At 45.0% G+C, this 19,175-nt stretch overlaps 1 pseudogene; it reads right to left on the minus strand.

Moving 5' to 3' along the window:
* Positions 1–2,400: 2,400 nt before the first annotated feature.
* Positions 2,401–18,314, minus strand: LOC115310420 (annotated as a pseudogene).
* Between the last annotated feature and the right edge of the window lie 861 nt (positions 18,315–19,175).

Here is a 19,175-nt window from a genome sequence, read left to right on the forward strand (position 1 = left end):
GTAAGATCTAGTCTTTGTGTCGTGTGCGAAAGTAATTACTGGTGACCACACCGACGTTTGACTCTCAAGTACCGAGAACGTGGCTCCAGGATATGGACACTCCAGCTTTTCCTCCCGTGGTTCTAGTGCTTGCTTAGGGTTGGTGTAGGTGCATGTTCCTGTGAGGATTGCAGCATATCGTGCTCTTGAAGCAAAAGGTTAAAAATCAAGCGTTACAGAAGAATCGATGTAGACGGACATTTTATATATATATATATTTTTTTTTTCATTGAGAAAGCCGTTTATACCTGGCAGGAGACGGTATTCATCTTTGTGGAGGCGCGGGCTGCCCTCACTTTTGATAATAAAAACATCAAGTATAGGCGTAACTTAGACGTAGGTACAGACAGGGTAACGTATTAGGGTCTTGTGATGGGAGAATATATATATATATATTTTTTTTTTTCTAAACAGCAAGACCTTATTCTGCATGGCGACAATGAAATTCGAAACATAAACACCGGACGCTGAGGGCAACAGCTCTAATCTATACTGCATTCTTATGAAATTATTCCAGCTAATATTAGAAGATAAGTATTTGCCACAACAATTGAGTTTTTATTCTGACTTAGTGACTTAATATTAAATTATATTTATTGCGTCCCTGGAAGCTGCATGTACATATTGCTGAAATATACCAATCCCTTTCTATGGAGCATGCTAAAAATAGTTGTAATTAGTACCGGCATATATTAAAGAGATGTATCAAAGAATAAATTTTCGCGTGAGAATTATGAGGTCAAACTAAGCTCAGGCAAAACGCAATGTGCTGCTTCGCATCATTAACTCCCGCTGCAAGTAAGCATCCTCGCACCGAAATATTTGATGGCGTCCTGGCGCTTGCAGAAATCGTGGTAATGTGTGTATGTTTTGTATACATACATCAACTAAATATTTAGGTTTATATTAAAACCGCAAAGAAAAATGTACTCAAACAGCAGAGAAGCAGATCTGATGCGGCAAAAGACGAACCCCAGTTTCCTGACTAGAAATTAGATAGATGCCTTTTCATTTCCAAATCTCTGTCATGTATGCGTCGTAACATCAAATTTAGTGTTCCTACTACCACTCTATCTAAAAACGCCGAAGGCTCCTTGAATTACTGTAACATTTATAAAATGGCAAACAAATTTTAAAAGATGAAAATAAATATTTATTGAGCCAAGTTTATGACTAGAAATTATAAGATAAGGTATTGCGCTTCCTGCGTCAGTGACGGAAGGGGACTGTCTTGAAGCTGCGCGTTACCACTGTATTAATACGCACGGTACGTTGAAGAATGTCCCACGCGATAAAATCTGAGAAGAGACTGGAACTTTATAAAAGAGTACATAATGATAAAAGGAACACCCAGGAGCTGGGTTTGAAGAGCTCCGCGCGGCAGCCGAGTGCGCAGCCAACTCTGGTGCGCACGCGGCCATATACCAAAAATATTCTACATTTCTTTTATAGGTATACGAGGTAATAACGTTCTAATTGAAGTGATGCATTCGTTCAATAAACTTTATCTAAGAAATTTTTTCAACTACAATACAGATATACAGACAAAACCTGCATTTTTGAAATAGAAGAAGACCTCCAAAACGGGGTTGTTTACCAATTTAAACATTCTAATCTGTTAATCAATTATTTGTTTCCTGAGGAGGCTGACAATATTGTTTTAAATATTTTTAACATCATACCTATAAAATTATGCATTTCTAAAACACAACTGCGGAGATGAGTGAAGGTTTATATAGCCTTTGCGATGCACCCCAACTTAACTACATATATGTAGTTCAGTTTTTTTAAAATCGTATTGGAATCGTATTGAATTTCTTTTTAACCTTTTTTTTTTTAATTTTCCCAGAGTTTATTTTGACATCTTACTGAATTCCTAGTTAAAATTGGCCACTTAGTTTTTTTTTAAATTTCTTCTTACATAAATTTTGTTGAATTCCTTTTGACTGATTTTTCGTTGAATAATTTCAACAAAATTTCTGTTGAATTCTATTTGACGGAACTTCTGTTGAATTCTTTTTGACAGAACTTCTGTTTAATTCTTTTTGACAGAACTTCTGTTAAAATATTTTAACAAAATTTCTGTTGAATTCTTTTCGAACATAATTTTTGTTGAATTCGCAATATAACCTTCTTTTGAATTATTTTAAAGATTTTCAAAAAATTCTTCAATATTTAGATTTCTTTCTGACATATATTTTGATAACCTGGAACAAACTATTGTGTGTTGCAAATTAATTAGGATTTCGACAGTTTAATAGCCAGCTGTGCTAGCTAAAACCATATTGCTTTACGCAGCATTGGGGTCGCTAAGGCAATAAACAGTAAATGTTATGCTCCAAATGAGTTTATTTAACACTTTCACACGCCACGCGCCAGCATTCAGGAGAGGCTGTTTGTTAGTGCTGTCAATTGCACATCAAATTTCGTGCAGGTGTACTCTGAAAAAGAAAGGAATAGGTATTACTTAAGACATAATATCAGCTTCGTCAGCAGGTTTCAATCCACTTTGCAGCCAAACAAACTGGCGGTGACCGATGGACAAATGAGCGCTTGGAACAAGCAGGCCAAATTCTTACCATCTGACTATTGTTGAGAAGGCCTCAGTTAAATATCGTCCAACCATTTAACTGCAGTCGACACCAATGAGCAAAATCGGACCCCAGATGAGTTTATACTTGCGGAGATAACTGCATCAATGCACAAGGTTTGTCTGCTGCCCCTTTAAGAACAAAAAGGCAGACTGCTAGAGCGAATGATACATACAGAACTGAAAGAACAAAGAGGAAATAGGGTGCAGTCCAAGGAGAGAAGCGCTACGATAGAGTATACGGCGAGCAAATTGTGTGCTTCTCGCGGTGAAGGTACAGGAGGTGTCAACAGTGATGACACGCCGCCGCGCTGATATGAGGATGCTAACCTGGGGAAACATAGCTCTGTTGTCTGCTGGCCGTAGTAGTAGCTGCCCTGCCTTGGCTGCCTAAGATCCACCTATTCTGTATAAACTAGGACTCGTCCTTAGTAAAATGGGAGAGGAAATAGCTCCAAGGTTACTTTGGTCCAACCAAAGGGGATTGCCCTTTACACGTCCTCGCAGGGGGTTTCAAGACGGGTCCTCGGCACAGATGTGTCAACAACACCCAAAGTGGGGCAGGCCACGGCAGCTCTCTACCTCGGTGGGTAAGTTGTTCCTCCTATGTTTTCATCTGCATATTAACTTCGTGAATCCCATCACATTAAATGAGTTGTGCAAAGAGAAGCAGCAAATGATGGAGAACTGGACGCCTGGTGGCTGGAAACAACATGGCAGTGTGATCATTGCAGCTCGTGTTGCAGGTCGAAGGGAGGCCTACACTCGGTCGCAGCTTGTTCAATCACGTTTCTCTCTCCGCCTAAGAGACACTCGTAAAAACAGTTAGTGTACTCAATGTGTACATGCAGTGCAAACGTATGTACAAGCAGCGACTGAGTAGTAGGAGCCTTGATCTGCACACAAAAGTGGCACCGATCGAATGGTCGTATTGTTTCCAGCCGCCACATCTCCAGTCCCCAGTCATTTACTGCTTCTCTTTGAGCAACTCATTTGACGTGAGGGGATTTCCGAAGTAATATGCAGTCATAAACGAAGGAGTGAAAACTTACCCGAGTCTAACTTAACCTTCAAGCTATTTCTTCTCCTGTTTGATGGAGGGCGAGTCCTAGTTCATACAGAATAGGTGGCTCTCTGACAGCCAAGACAGGGCAGCCACTGATCCGACAAGCAGACCACAGAGCGATGTTTCCACATGTTAGCATCCTTATATCAGAGTGCGGCGTCGTGATGTCACTCTTGACACCTCTACCCTCTCCACGAGAAGCAGACGACTTCCTTGCCGTATAGAGATGCAGCTCCTCTACTAATGACACGCATTTGTAGTAGCGTCCCCCAGTGCCAGGGGCTGAAGCTTTGCCGCATCATACCGGTGTGCCCTGAGCATTCACTGGCCGTGCGGAAATGTCAGAATTAGTTCAATGAGCTCAGAAATTTCACATATTATTAAAGTTCGATCCCTAATTGCACTGTCATAAGTAGATAGCACTAGTAGAGACCACTAGCAGGCATTATGAGGCTGTTCCCTCATAGCTGAAGTCATGCTGTGCTGCAGAATATTAAAAGACATGAAGTAACCTTCGAGATTTACATACCATATTTATTCGAACATAGGTATACTTTTTTTTTCCGGGGCATGCTGTCCAAAAATATGGGTAGAATTTTAATTGTGGTCCGGAGCGGCTCGACTAGGTGCCTTGGGAGCGTCAACGCGATGCAGAGCAGTGCCACCTCTCCGATAGGAAGAGAGGTCACACACACCACTACCTGCTGCCGCACCGTTTCATTCCTTTGTTTTGCCTCCTTTTGCGGCAGCTGACGCTATTTCTCGGCGACGTTTTGCATTTGCTGTTGAGTTACGACGATGCTGGATCGGATGAGTTAGACTGTAGACATCGAGCCTCGAGTGATACTGTTTAAAGGGGGTTTGACAACAATAAGAAGCTGATTACAGCATGGCAGAACCAGCGGGACGCGCTTTTTACTTATTACGAACCACCACCCAAACATACCAGCGAATTATCGAACGAAGGGTAATTTTCTGAATGTTCCGATTATTGTGGAGTTTATGACACAGAGTATGGAGATTTAGCCGGGCATGCGGCTAATAATCGTGTGTTTGTCCTTTGTCCCTCTTGTTCCTCTTTTCCAGGGATTATTTTCGTCGTGTGCTATGTTCGATATTTTCTCTGCTCTTCTCTTAAAAGTATGGGTCGACCTATTTATGATTTTTTTCTTGTCATTCTTGGCGAATTAAATATGTAGGGGTTTGTCTTTTATTCATGCTCGACCTATTTTCGAGTAAATACGGTACAGCAAGTTAGCAGAAAATTGTCACAACAAAAAAAAATCACGACAAGATGCAAACAGAGCATACCTAGTAGGGCGTTGGCGATGGTCGGGTCCCGGGCTTATTTTGCCTCAGTGTCCCTGTGCGCATTACTTTTACGCCCATGGAGGGACTTCTCCTTCCACGAGTGATTTAGGAAAAGTACCTTTAAAAGACTTCGAGCAAAGTTGTTGCCCGAAGACTTGGCAGCCTTGCGGAGCACTTGGAGAGTCGACGACTCCACCACTACACCCCATCCGATGTCGGTCTAGTGAAGAAGAGCGAAAGGGAAATTATTAAAGTAACACGTCAGCCTAGGGTGACAGAGGTGCGCAAATATTTCACGCACATGACCCCTAAAAGTTCTGAATGCCATCTCACATGCTTTAATAGTCTCAACAAATGTCGACGCTTCATTCGTCTGTTTAATTTCGGACATTGTCTCGCGCGTGTTCTACTATATCATTTTTTTTAAAGGGTAAGGTCAGCAGATCAACCGACTCTAAAAAGACAGGCATCTTACAAGGTTTAAGAAAGAAAATTAAACCCAATTATTGACCCGCATAAATTAACTATACTCTGCAGAAAGCTGAAGCCCCGTGTGAATGTGACGCTAGTGCTGGTGATAGATCGCGGAAGGTTGAAGCAACACTCTACCTGGAATAAGTTTTTAAAAAACAAAAAACATGGCTTTCAGTTAGATTTTAATATTTGGAAATGGGCGGAAGGGCATTGGGGGGTCTTGACGTATTTATGCCAGTGCAAACGCATGTAAGAAAAAAAGGTAAAAATACTGTAAAACCCTTTATTTTCGCGGCCCCTATTTTTCGCGAATCGGTCACAAATGATATAATCGCGACCACTAAATTTCGCGAATTCCAGACGCCTGCATTGAAAATCTTAAGGACGGAAATTTTCGCGCGCCCCTAAATTTCGCGAATTCTTCAATTCGCGAAATTAGCGAAAATTGAGGGCTCGCGAACATTTAGGGTTCTACAGTAAGTTTTTTTTTTTTTGTATTTGTTTTCACCAAAATAAATATTGTGAGAGCTTCCATCCCTAAATACCGACTTGCATCGTCCTGTGTGTTACAATTTGTTTTACTTCTTCTTTAGACTCACACAATCTCAGATGGAAATAATGGTGAACTCTGCTTGATGAGGCAAGGTCACCCTTCTATTTTTGTTGCTTAATTAGCAAACAACTCCTTCTAGATTTGAACAATTACTGCTCGCTATAATTGGTAGCTGTAATCGAGCTATGAAAGAAAATTTCCAGAGATGATAAACAAATGGTCACACATTTTATTTGATACCATGTGAAAAAAATAACAAATAATGCACTTTATTTCTGCCCTTTATGGTATTAAAAAATAAGATATATAAGAGTGAGAACAATCTTTAAGAAAATAAATTATTAGAGTCTTTCATTGATACTAGATAGAAGAAAATATGCTTATATTAAGTCTTCTAGTTTTCTAGTTTTCACGACTTCTTGAATCGATCACACGATTGCTCTGGAAGCTTCTTAAAAGAATTCTGAATTAACCATGTTTAGTTACAAAAGCCAGCCATTTCGGACCGTATTGTGGAAACATGGCTTGTATCTGTGGCAAATTCTCTATTTTGTAACCTGCTGCAAAAGTCACGCTGGACTCTGCGACTTTATTCAGTGTCATGAAGCGTAAAGTTTTTCCGGATATTTATTCATGCACTCAAAACATGGTTTTCTTTTTGTGAACAAGCTAGTTATATAAGCTTTTTCGCAACCCCACACGTTACCTGTGAAATTGGCGAATAAAATGCGCAATAGTGAAAGCAATTTGAAGCTATCGCGAGAACGACGCAGCATAACGCGGAGCCGAGATGTTTGCTACACAGCCACCGTTTGTTTTGTCGGACGTAGTACCCCCTATAGTTCCACCTCCTCACCAATAGGTTGTAACTTGGGACACTTTCTGTTGTAGCCTTTACTGTATTAGTTCTAGAAACAGGAAAGGGGCATTGGCCAGGAGACGAGCGTAGCTTCCGCTGCATAAACGGCAGGCTTTCGACAGTACCATGGCGGACAGAAGTGTGTTGTGCGTAAGCCACATATAAGCGCAATTGCACCGGCTCCAGTTGCAGGGGAATTTTTGTTCGGTTGAGCTTTTTACGTCAACAAGGCAAGTACGAAGAGGGGACAAACAGGATGTCCTGGCATGAATAACGAGGCATTGCAGTAATTAACACTCATACTACAAAGTTACGAGAGACCAAAGCTTGCCATGGCCGCTGGTACTACAGCTGCTACAACTGCCTGATCAACTTGCCGCACCTGGTCGGCTTCCTGCGCTGGTAGCATGCAATGAAGCCGCTTCACCCTCCCCGTGGCATCTAAAATGATATCAGACATGACTGGAATAGGACATTATTTAGTTCATAAATCCTAAACATAGTGCACCATTTTATGGGCCTTGGGGGAGGATTTCGTTACGTCGGTAATTTGTTTGCAAGAAACACATTTTTTTCACTTCCATGTCACTCTTATGATGGCTTCATGTGCAGCAGACTTCGCATGTCTATCCGCATCACGTTGAGGATACTTTGCAAGACTGTGCAGGTGTACGAAAATGTGTCCCCTTCCGGCAAATAAAAATGTCATCAGCACAAAAAAAAAAACCAAAAAGAAACGTCAATCACCAAGCAATATAAAGGATGTGCAGCGAGCCCGTGATGAAGAGCCAGAAAATATTTGCTTGTCGTCATTAATAGGGACGGTAGCGGGTGTAAGGGGGGTAACTAACAGCATTTCAGCACATCGGGGGTAACGCAGAAAGAGCTAACCCGTATACAATGTGTGGTATCCTTTATTCCTGGGATTGTGAAGCTCTCAAGACCTAATAAAGATCTGAGAAGAATAAGGTACTCAAAGCACAACTTGTAAAAGTGTATGTTATCCTCATTTGTTAAGGTGCAATTATTATCCCCACTGCATCTTATTTTAAGGAAACAGTAGCAACACTGCAATTACATGAGACCATGCGATTGAATTTTCATAGAGGACTACATTCCAAAGCGTTCCCTGGGGTTGAAATTTCAACTCTCTGTACAGCTAACCCAATACATCAACAAAGAAGCAAAGAACAAAAAAAGATGAAAAAAAGCATAAGAGCCATGGACAGCCAGTGATTTAGGGCTGGCCAGAAGGTCACAGACGTGTTGATCCTTTTTAGGATTATTTTACTGTGAGTACCCCATACCCTATAGTTCGTGAAAGGGGAATTTTCACATCCTCCCCCTTCCTGGTTTCGCCATGCTCCTGACGCTAGTCCTAGAAACGAAGGTCAAGCCAGGCCTTGGCCCTGGCTTGGTTGTCCTACAGCCAAGGAAAGTGAACGAGTGAGATCTAGGTCATGCCACCACTCAAAATGAACTTTGATGTGCACAAAGAGCACATCCAAAGCGGTGTGGAATGCCCGTGTAACTAAGTAATTGGTCAATGTTTTTATACAGCGCGAGTTTAGTCTGCCCGGGTTTGGCGACATTGTTGAACACTGTAGATGAGCAATTTGGCCAGTGCTGTATGACTGCTAGCCTGGGGTCTTTAACATGCATCATGCAGTACTCATTACACGAGCGCGTTCCGGTATGGGGCTCATCAAGATCTAAACAGGCACGAGTGGGGATCGAACCCAGGATCCATGGGTTCTGCATCGCGAGCTTTCGCTCCACATGCTCCAAGCTGAGATGCATTAGCCCCCTCGGCCACCGTTCCTCCGAATGCCTGTGGACAACGCACACAACTCAGATGAAGGACAAATCTAATGTCATCAGAAGACCTTCATGTTCAGTTGCGAAGCTCGCACTCTGAGCTGAGCCAGACAATTTGTGGCATGATTCACGCAGAGGTAGTCAATCACTAAAACAGAAAGGCCGTTTACAACTCCCTGTAACGCCGAGTTAGAGCGCAGCTCTTGAGGAGGAGAAGGGAAGAGTACTGAGGGGAGGGTATATTTCTCCTTCCTCCCCCTCCTCTCGTGATCCTGCTTGTTATTCCTCCTCCCTCGTCCTCTTCCCCTCCTCCACCTCCTCCTCCTTTACCTTCTCCTCCTACCCTCATCCTTCGACCTCCTCCCCTCGTCTCCTTGTCCCCCTCCTCCCCCTCCTCCTCCACCGTTTTCCTACTCCTGTCCTCCTTTGGAGGGGTCACGTGACCTCGCGGTTACGCTGACGGCGACGCCGACGCCCCTCAACCCGGAAACGGGCCCCTAAGAGCTGAGCTCTAAAAATTCAAGCATACGAAAAAAATACTTTTTGTATGCTTGATTTTGTTTTTAGTGACTGGTATGTGAATCATGTTTTACTGACTAGGTTAACCTGCAGTATGAACTAATTTGTGTTTGTGCAGGCGTTGTGGAAACTAATTTTTGGTGCGCACCCTCAGTGCAATGTGAGCCGTATGAGCGGTTGGCTGAGCACCGAGTGTGACCAGGCTCTGCCAGGCTCTACGAGATAGCCACACAAAACAGCTCCGTTGCATTGAAGGCTCGTCAAAGGCTCATGACACAAATTCTACGGCTCGTGCACCAAGCACTTGTAAGCTCAACGATTTCGCACGAAGCTCTAGTGACGTTCAGAAGGCTCCCATCGCTCGCCGCTTGCACTAGGCCACCGTATTTCATTCACTGAATCCAGTGCCAAGAGAAGGATCTGAAGCGGACTTGAGGATTTTAGTGCCCTGAGAACTTTGAGTGGCTATAATCAGATAAGAGAAAATAAAAATGAAAGACACTTTTGCTTCTATGTAATGCGAAATTAGAGCGCAGCCCTTGGGGTATTTCGATTTTGCAATATACCATGGCAAAGGATTTGAGAGAGAAATATATATGTTTACAAATATAAACCACTTTTTTGGGGGGTGTGCACGAGAGGAGGAGGAGGAGGGTACGATGGGGGCCCTGTTTGGGGGCAGTAGTGATGCCGACGCCGACACCGCTGTATCCGGGAAGGAGCACCTAGGAGCAGCGCTATATTAAGGAACTGGTTGTTTGGTGCAGAGATAGTGCGTATCGGTCATCGTATGCTACAGCGCTCCCTACGTTTGCTCAGCTGGGTTAGCACAGGCGTAGTGAGCGCCAAAGGTACTGCGTGTGGCCCGTTGTCTGCTACTGGAGCTTACTGTACCTGTGCCAAGCTTTCCTCAACCCAGCAAGCATAATGGAATGTAATGCCTTGTGTCAGTGTTCCCCTTCCCCTCATCAGTGGACAGCACTGTACTAAGCGGCCCACTTTTGGACGAAACACACGACAGCATGGCTGGCACTCCACGCCATGATGTTTGCTGAGGCGAGGGGCAGCCTGGTGCAGGCAAAACAAGCTCCAGTAGCAGGCAACAGGCCGCACGCAGCACCCCTGGCACTCACTGCGTCTGCGCTGAGCAGCAGTGGGGTCTGGCAGCCGGCGCTGCACGGCCGTGCTGGCCAAACGCTGGCTACGTGTTTGCATGTTCCTCTAACAGTGGTTTGTACTGTAAATACCAATAACTGCTTCTAGCTCTCGGACAGCATGCTGAAGTCTCTCGTTTTCTATCCGGAGGGCAGCATTTTCCTCCTGGAGGGTTGCGTTTCCCTTCTTGAGGGCAGTGTTGTCTGCTTGGAGCACCTCCATCTGCTCAGTGGTGGCGACGCTATTTATTTGTGTTTGCATACTTTATTCTAAAACTATCTGCCATGGTGCCTAAGCACCTTTTCTGACTGGTGTTTTTACTGTCCTGCATTACCTGCGCATCAAGTGGTCCTGAAGTTGCAACAAATTATGTCACGAAAAACTGCTGGACATTTAGTTGGACATTTCGGCCGTGGCGGTTGGTTGTAGAGATGCTGGTGAGAAAGCGAGCAGACGCTAGGATTGCTGCTGCTGCAGTATCTCAACTTGTGACTGCTAAAGGATCCACTGACTGCAGAGATAGCTACAGTAGAACAAGCGCCTGCCAGCCCCACGTCTGCTCCTGCAACACCGCCAGGATTGCGGCTGGCTACTAATGCGCCAGTGATAATGTCATTAAGAGGTAAACAGGAGATGACAAATAGGAATTTGGAAAACACACCAGTCGGAGACGTGCTCAGGCGCAATATTGACACGAAAATCTGCACTAATGAAGAATTACTCAGGTGAAAATGACGGTAAAGGTTTACTAAGGTGATCGCAAAATGCTTACAGGGAAATCAGATATTTTCTAAAACCACCCTGTCGCAACTTCTTATTTAGTCGCGCAGCATAAGAAAGCAGGGCATTGCCCTAATAAAATGGAACTCACAGGCGTCTGCTGGGACTATGGAGTGTCGGCCTGATCAGCAAGGCGGGTTCTCTTCTTTTCAAGAGAACTGTGCTGTCCTACGAGGTAAAAAGGATGACTGTATTAAATATTGCACCAATTTGGCATGTAAAATGATTATTGTAAACGACATTGTTTTCGTGGGCTCAATTTTTTGTGAATCTGGCGAACTGCCGTAACCAGGAATATTTATTGAGAACAAAATTCCGGAAATGGGAATGACATGCAATGTATTGGTATGTAAAGGGCGACATATTCCCGTCTCCTTTTTGTTGTGATATTGCACAAGTCATGAAATTGGCAAAAAGTAGGTCCTCACGAAACTTCAGTCGTCTAGGTAGGTATACGCAAAGACTTGTCAGTGACCCAAAATGCGAACAGTTTCCTGTTTTTAGCACAATTTTATGCTTACTGCAAAGGAGTTCCCTGCATGGCTACGACTGTCTTCTTTTTGTCATTCTCTCCAGTTAGTAAAGTTTCGGGAAATGGTTCCACCACGAAGCGAGGTTTCACATACCTACTACTCATGCTCTACAGGAGCCAACCCCATCCTTGAGGGGCTAGGACATCCCAGTGGGCTGTTGGTTCAATACTGGGCAGTTTGATAAATAATGAATTTGCACTTCGTACCAACACCAGAAGGCAGAAATTGAATCGGTCATCCTGTAGATTAACACTTTAAAAAGTTGGGAGTGCGGATAAAAGCTCTGCTTCCACACCAGTGGCAAAACGGGTCGGTTCCAATAGCCCAGCTCCCAAGGCACAACCACGCTTGACGCGCTGCATGCGGGATTTTTACTGCTCCAGTTGTCATTCTGCTGCTAGGGCTCATGTGATCGACGACTTTAGTCATGGCTAAAAGAAATAGGAATGTGCAGAGCGCCTGCTGTCTGGAGCCTCCAGGACCTTCTAGCAGCATTTCTAGCAGCTTCGGCCAGACAATGGGTGCTTCGTGCCATGTTATGAACCCCGCCTTTGGTTTAATCTGGGCGATGCCACATTCGCCTCTTTGATGGATGGTGAAACTTCATAATTTTTGTTCCTCATAAGCAAAAACAACCATGTTTCCAACGATTGTGTGGTAAAGGCGGCACAAAATACTATTGTCATTTGGAATACAATGTGCTCTATGCTAGTACGTGGTCGCGGTATTAAGATCAGACTGCATAACTGAAGATAGTGCTATTTTGATTCGCACCATGCAAGCCGCAGTACCAGCGGATTAATACATAATGATGCTCCATTCTAGATGGAATTAGGATGAAGTCAATCGAGTGACCTGGCAAAATTTAACAATAAAATTTGCCGCTCCTACAGCTGCAGATGTCGCTTCCAACAAACAACAGACTTGTCGCTTCAAACTAACAATGGCCTTCAATATAAGGGTGGACAAGCTAGCTTCTTTGATACCTATCACAAGTCTGTTCAAGTCACGACAACACAAATAGGGGCCCCCACAGCGAGTTTGTTTTCTCTGCGCATGTGCACACTCTCGCCTTCATTCCCGTTGGCACGACCGACGCTCAAGTAACGGCAATTAAAAATTGTAGCTTGTTCACCCTCATATTAAAATAGACTGTAAAGGTAGAACCTTAAGTAGTATTCGGTTGCGGCTCCCTTGTTTCTATTTCTTTTTACCAAGACTGTATCTCTACTTGTTCCAGTTTTACTTGTAGCAGTGATGTGACTGGCCTAAGCCATTTTGGAGCACCTTTTGATGCAGCCAAAACAGTGTTTTTGAGCAGTAAAAGTAGCCTTTGGAGCAGACAAAACAGTGTTTCGGAGCAGCAAAAGTGGCTTTTAAAGCAGAAATTCTCAATAAAAAAAAGGTTTTTCTTTAATTGCTGGACAAACGAAGGGCACTTTGTGCTGTGCTGTGATAGAACTCACTTTTTGTGTATTTACTGCTGAGAGATCCCACAAGTGTACAGTGTTGTAGGCGTTGCCGAGCGATCCCGAAAAGAACGCTTGCCACCGTTTTACTGCTTCCCGACGTGCCAGATTTTCGTCAAAAGTAAAGGAACGTAAAACAATGAATTGCAAGAGTCCCGGCTGGTGCCTCTGTCGTGCACTCATGTCCACATGCACGAGAGGGCAACATCAGCAGGCTTGCACTGGTACGTGGTTCGTCGCGCAAGCGGAGACAACGGCTGTTCAATCGAAATCGGAACAATACCACTCCGCTCCATTGCCAACTAGCTCCCAAAATAGTATGCGAAATGTAACTGTCCAGCACACGATAAAACAACACTCTAGCGGCGCGTGCTTGCCAGACCGGCAGGTGAGATACACGCGAAACACACAGGAGAAAAGAACTTGAGCGCATCGATGCAAGATATCGCGAGCCAGGGTCAAAAATTTCTTGGAGCGCTTTGTGCAACGACTGAACTCGAGACAAACACAAGCGCTCTATGCGGGTTCAGCATGCAGACATTGCCTTCTTGGCTCTAGCTGACTTCCCTTCACCAACTTTCTTTCACGGCAGATTTTTCACGTACCGGGTTCCCTCTCGAAAGGAAGCCCACCGAGAGAAACCTAGGTAATCATTATTTCGACAAGCAGTCTTTGAAATAAAGGGACACTTCAACGAAATTTGAAGAACACATGTCGTGTTCAGAAATAGGTTGAATATGATCCCCAATATCCGTAAATGATAATTGCACCTTTGCATTTTGAGCCTGATCGCTGTATTTTTGGTTATAAACGGCCCACTCTGGCAAACGCTCGGAGAGCAGCCAGCGGAGAGCACGTGACATTCACCGCGATTGTGACGTAGTTCGTCTCGGAAGAAGCAAAACTTCGGCGAGGCTGATGTCGAGAAGATGTGCTAACTGATCCAGCCACCGAAGCAGCTGCTTTTTGTACGAAATTTGAGTGACGGGTTAATCTTCTATATTCTTCTAGAACGACAATAGCGACTTCTGGGAGACACAAAGAATATTCTCAGGGAGAGGGGAGCTCCTCCTTCCCCTTTTTTTTCTTGGTGGCCGGAGGCGAGACAGTTATCGTCACTACCTGTCAAACGTCATAGACGGGTATTACAAACGAGGCGTTAGCGACAACCACCAGGTGCTCTTTGCTAATCGTTTAATTTTTTTTTTTAAATTCCTTTTCGTGCCTTTTTCAACAAGAGATTGATGTGTCTGATATGATAGTGATCCATTGAACACGAATAGACCAAGAGATAAGCACCGAAATTTTGTTGTAATATCCCTTTAAAGAGTGATTTTTGTAGTAGAGTATAATTTGAACAAGGACAGGAATGTCGATGAACAAGTTTAGAAAGCGCCACATCTGCGGCGACGTGGGGACGGTAACAGCCGACGTCGCGCGACCAGCGTTTCATCTCAGAAAGCAACTCTCGTCACGCAAAAACGTGGTTTTGTTTCACAGCATGACGGCATGTCTGGCACCCTGCAGACTAGCGTCGGAGCGTCCGAAACTTTAAACTTGAAAAAGTTTAAAGAAGACGTGAGACGAGATTCCTGAGACGACGAGGCTCGAAACGCGAGACGACGGCAAAAACCATGCAAGACCGGATGGATGCAGGATACTTTGTGTCGGGCGGCCGCTTGCGCCAACTAGCTCACGCATGCTCAGTTACGTTCTTAGTTTAGTTTCGGTTTGGAAAGGCGACAGAAATTGGTCCTTTGGCGCAGGCTTGGCGCAGATTACCCATATTTTGGCAAAATGTAGCAGACTGTAGCAGGGTTAGGCCCTTGGCACAGTTTGGCGCAGTTTGGCGCAGCTTGGCGCAATTGGCGCACCAATCACATCACGGATGTAGGCTTTTACGACTATACATGGCTTGCACGTGACGTTAATTCGCCCTCCTGTATGGTGGTGAAATCTGTCTCGTTAACGGCAGTGGAAGCTATGCTCTCATGCACCCCCCGCACCCCCCCCCCCCCCGCCATTGTGTCCCCCCAGGCCCTCCTTCCTGATGGCAAGATTAACACACTGAAGACTACACTCTCATGACCCCATTCCCCCATTGTGTCTGGCCAACTGATTCATGTACATGCACGCCATGCATAGAAAGGACTGAGAGTCAAAATTTAAAAGAATCAAACACATCACAAAACAAAAGGTAAAACATATATCATGACTAAACAAAAGAAAAAAGATAGTTCAAATGTGAAACGAAAGATAACTTCGTCCGTTTTCTTATTGTTCCCCATTTTCGATTTCTTACCACCTCGACTGCAATCTATCAATGCTAACCAAGAATAAGTTCAAAACCTGCATACCCTTATGAAGCAGAGGCACTGATCTCTCTGAGAATTGCTAGATTGTGCTTCCCGCTCCCGCAAGTGAAGCTACCGGACGGCCATCTTGCTCGTAGACGAATTTCTGTTTTGGTAGTGTCGCAGAAGCTGGCGGCAGCGTGCTGAGGACACGTTTTCTACTTGTTTATCGTGCTTCGCCGAAGAAGGTTTTTAAGACGCTGTGTAGGCATTGAGACTTGCCGTTGAGAACATGTGAAAATTTAACGAAAGCGCAGTGCCGCAGGAAAAAGGCAGAACTTGTAGAAAGCATTACGAAAATTAAAAAGCGCAAAAGACAAGGACAAGAGGGATAACAACACAGGAAAGCGCTTGTCCTGTGTTGTCTCCCTCTTGTCCTTGTCTTTTGCGCTTTTTAATTTTCGTAATGTTTAACGAACTAGGCCAACAAATCATTTTGATACAGTCGTAGAAAGCAAGTTTCGCCGGTCTGGCGGCAAGATCAAATTTGCCTCCTTGGCACGCCGAAGCACTGCATCACTCTGCCTTCACACGCTTGGATACCAATCAAGAATCAGCGCCGCGGCAAAGTTCTGAAAATGCGTCGCGTGTAAATGTCTTTCCATTATATACCAGCCTCGGAGTTCTGGATCGTCCAGCTATTCCGGCGATTTGTTATCAATAAAGGGGGGAAAACAATCTGTACGGTTGCTCTTATGCACTGTTAACCATGGCTATGTTCCAAATCTACTTTAATGGATCACATGGCGGCACAAATGGAGCAATGCTATGAAGCAAGGATTGTTTTCGATGGCAAAAGTACAAGACGCCGAGATTGAAAATCTTTGAGGCGAGGTAATCGGTAATCACATTTAGGTGAGCCGTGCTCAAACTTGATGTCACAAGTAATTGTTAATAATGAGCCAGACCGCTGATCAGTGATTAGGAGCTGTGTGCGCGGTATTCTGTAAATCGTCTAACGAATTTAAAAAAAGGCGTACCATACCGCCCCCCTCCCCTTTCCGTCGCCACTGGACACTGGATCAAGATAATTTCTCGACCGCGAGTGCGATCATTTCTAGACCAGTCGTCAGAGTAAAGCGCTGCTTCAGAGGCACATACTGCTTCAAGCACATTGTACTTGCCAACCACATCCACACGGCGTCGATTCTTGATTGGTATCCAAGCGAGCGAAGGCACAGGGACGCAGCACTTCTGCGTGCCAAGGAAGCTTTGATGACGCTGTAAGACCGGCAAAACTTGCGTTCGACGAGTTGTGCCTTTGTCCTCTGGCACTGCGCTTTCGTAAATATTTCCACATGATCTCAACTGCAAGTCTCAACGCTTACACAGGGTCTTAAAAAACGTTTTCGGGGTATGACGACGAACGAGTAGAAAACGTGTCATCAGCACGCTGCTGCCAGCTTCTGCAACGCTAGCAAAATCGCAATATGCTTATGAGTAAGATGGTGGTCGAGTGGCTTCACTCGCGCTGCAGCGACTAAGCGGGGTATAGGCGTATATGCAGAGAGTTTGGCCATTCGTTGGGAAGTGTAGGAGACAAATGAGGAGGCGCCATTACCCCAAAAGGAGGCTGAGCGTGTTCCAGGGCGTCTTAACAAATTGGGGTGTGGCCAACCAGAAGCCTGAAAAAATATCCTGGCGGTGGTCGCAAAAAACAAACTTAGTAAGTGCATCGGAGTAACTTTTGGCGACTGGAATTTCGCTGCTCGTGGTGTTTCAATCACGGTCTTCGAAGATTATGATGAGAGAGCGCGGCTAGTGGAACGATCGACATAATCCGTACGCCAGGCGCCGAGGGCCGGGAATCTGCCATCCGAGCGGTCACACTGTCCGATCAAAACAGAGTTGAGCGGCACATTCGTTTCTTACATCTTTCCGCATGATCATGATCGAAACATCACGTGCACCCTATTTTCACCCATGAAGAGTTACTACGTCTCACTCTTACGCGCTTATTCGCTTATTAAGACTATATGTAGGAACATATACCTTTGATTAAAATTGTTTCTCGCTACCACCGCCAGGTGATTCTTTAGGCTTCTGGTTTTCCAAGGGAGCATGTCAAACTAACTTTCTACGTCTGACACACGCCCTGGCTCTGCCCGCGCCTCCCATTGACCAAACTGTCTATAGAGCTTTTTCACAAGCGGGAAAGCGTGACCCAGCAGTTATCATAGAGAGCAGTGGGCAAAGTGCACACAAGGCTTATACCAAGCTATCCAGATTAGGATACAAAAACACCACATGACTTCGTAGAAGCAAAGTCAGCGGAGCCCAGAATAGCCACGCACCGAATCTGCGGTGCCAGAAAGACCGCGTACCGAAACGTCCGGTTCCCGTCACTTGAATGATTTGGAAGCAGGAAATGACAACGCAATCTCGGACAAATGTTATTGATGGCGAGGGACAACCCCTGCTGAACTTTATTGCTGCGGACTTCGAAACGAGGGTTCTCCGAGCAATGGCGGACGTGTCATTCAACACCGGCGACAGGTAATGCAGTTTTCAGATAAAATAGCATTAAGCGGTGCACAACATATTAGAAGACATTAGGAAGTAAGTGGAAAACCATTTGCCCGTGCATTCACTCATCTGCTTCAATCAACATCGCCTCTGCAGGCGGCTCTTCCGCGCTCCATCTCACCAAGACAACAGGACCCCGACCCCGCAGGTCCTTAGTGGGGCTGGGCTCCGCCATCAGACGTAGCGCTAGCCCTGTGTCCACAAGAACACGTGTAGGGTACACATCCCACTTATCCTCCGACAGCCATCGGACTAAAATATGTGACATGTCTTCTCCAAGGCAGGGCCCTTTTCCAAACCTGCACGCCTGCACTACGAACAACGGTCTAGTAACGTTGACATGAAAAGGGAACGCCGATATTGTTGCCAGCAGAGGCATAGGCATTCGCTCTTTTAAACGATGGGGAATTACATTCATATATATGTTTCGGTTTATCAAAATAAGTTTTACGTTATTAAGCATAAAGGAATTCTAAGTAAGGAAATATTCCGAACTATAAAACTAACCATTTATTATGCAAGCCAGTGAGGAGGTAGTTAATATCCAATCCACTCCGTAGCCGCGATTGTGTGCGCTCCGATCTCGTTCGGTCGGTTTGGTGGTCCACGGCGGTTTGGTGTCCGTTTGCGATACCGCTTGATAATCGGTTTTGATCGTTTTGACTACATCGTAGTGGCGTAGTGTTGGTACCATCACTGTCACATCCCTGTCTTCTGTTTTTGATCGTGGGCGCCTGTATATGAGGTTGAGCGCAGCATGGGAAAAAGACGGACGTATAAGCAGTACCTGTGGGACCCCTCTTCCGAAGTGCCGAACCGCACGAATCATCGACTTCGGAAAGAAGCAGAAAAAAGGCAACGGGAAGTGCTTGTGCTCACATCCAGAGAGAGCAAACTTTCGGACTTGGAGCTGAGTCCTGACATTCCACAAGTGGACAGTCCGGGGAGGGCATCGATGACCGTTCTGGACGAAAAAAATGCAAGTGTAGCCTCAACGTCTGGTCAAGGAAGCGTAGATGAACGTTTCACGGGAGATCCGGTGTCGGACTCGCCCTCGTCCGAAGGCGAAGACGACCCCCCGTGTTCAGAAGAGGCAAGGCCAAAAGGGAAATGGTAATATACTTCGCTT

Source organism: Ixodes scapularis, unplaced genomic scaffold (assembly GCF_016920785.2).
Source record: "Ixodes scapularis isolate PalLabHiFi unplaced genomic scaffold, ASM1692078v2 PGA_scaffold0__279_contigs__length_252992795, whole genome shotgun sequence".
Taxonomy (NCBI): domain Eukaryota; kingdom Metazoa; phylum Arthropoda; class Arachnida; order Ixodida; family Ixodidae; genus Ixodes; species Ixodes scapularis.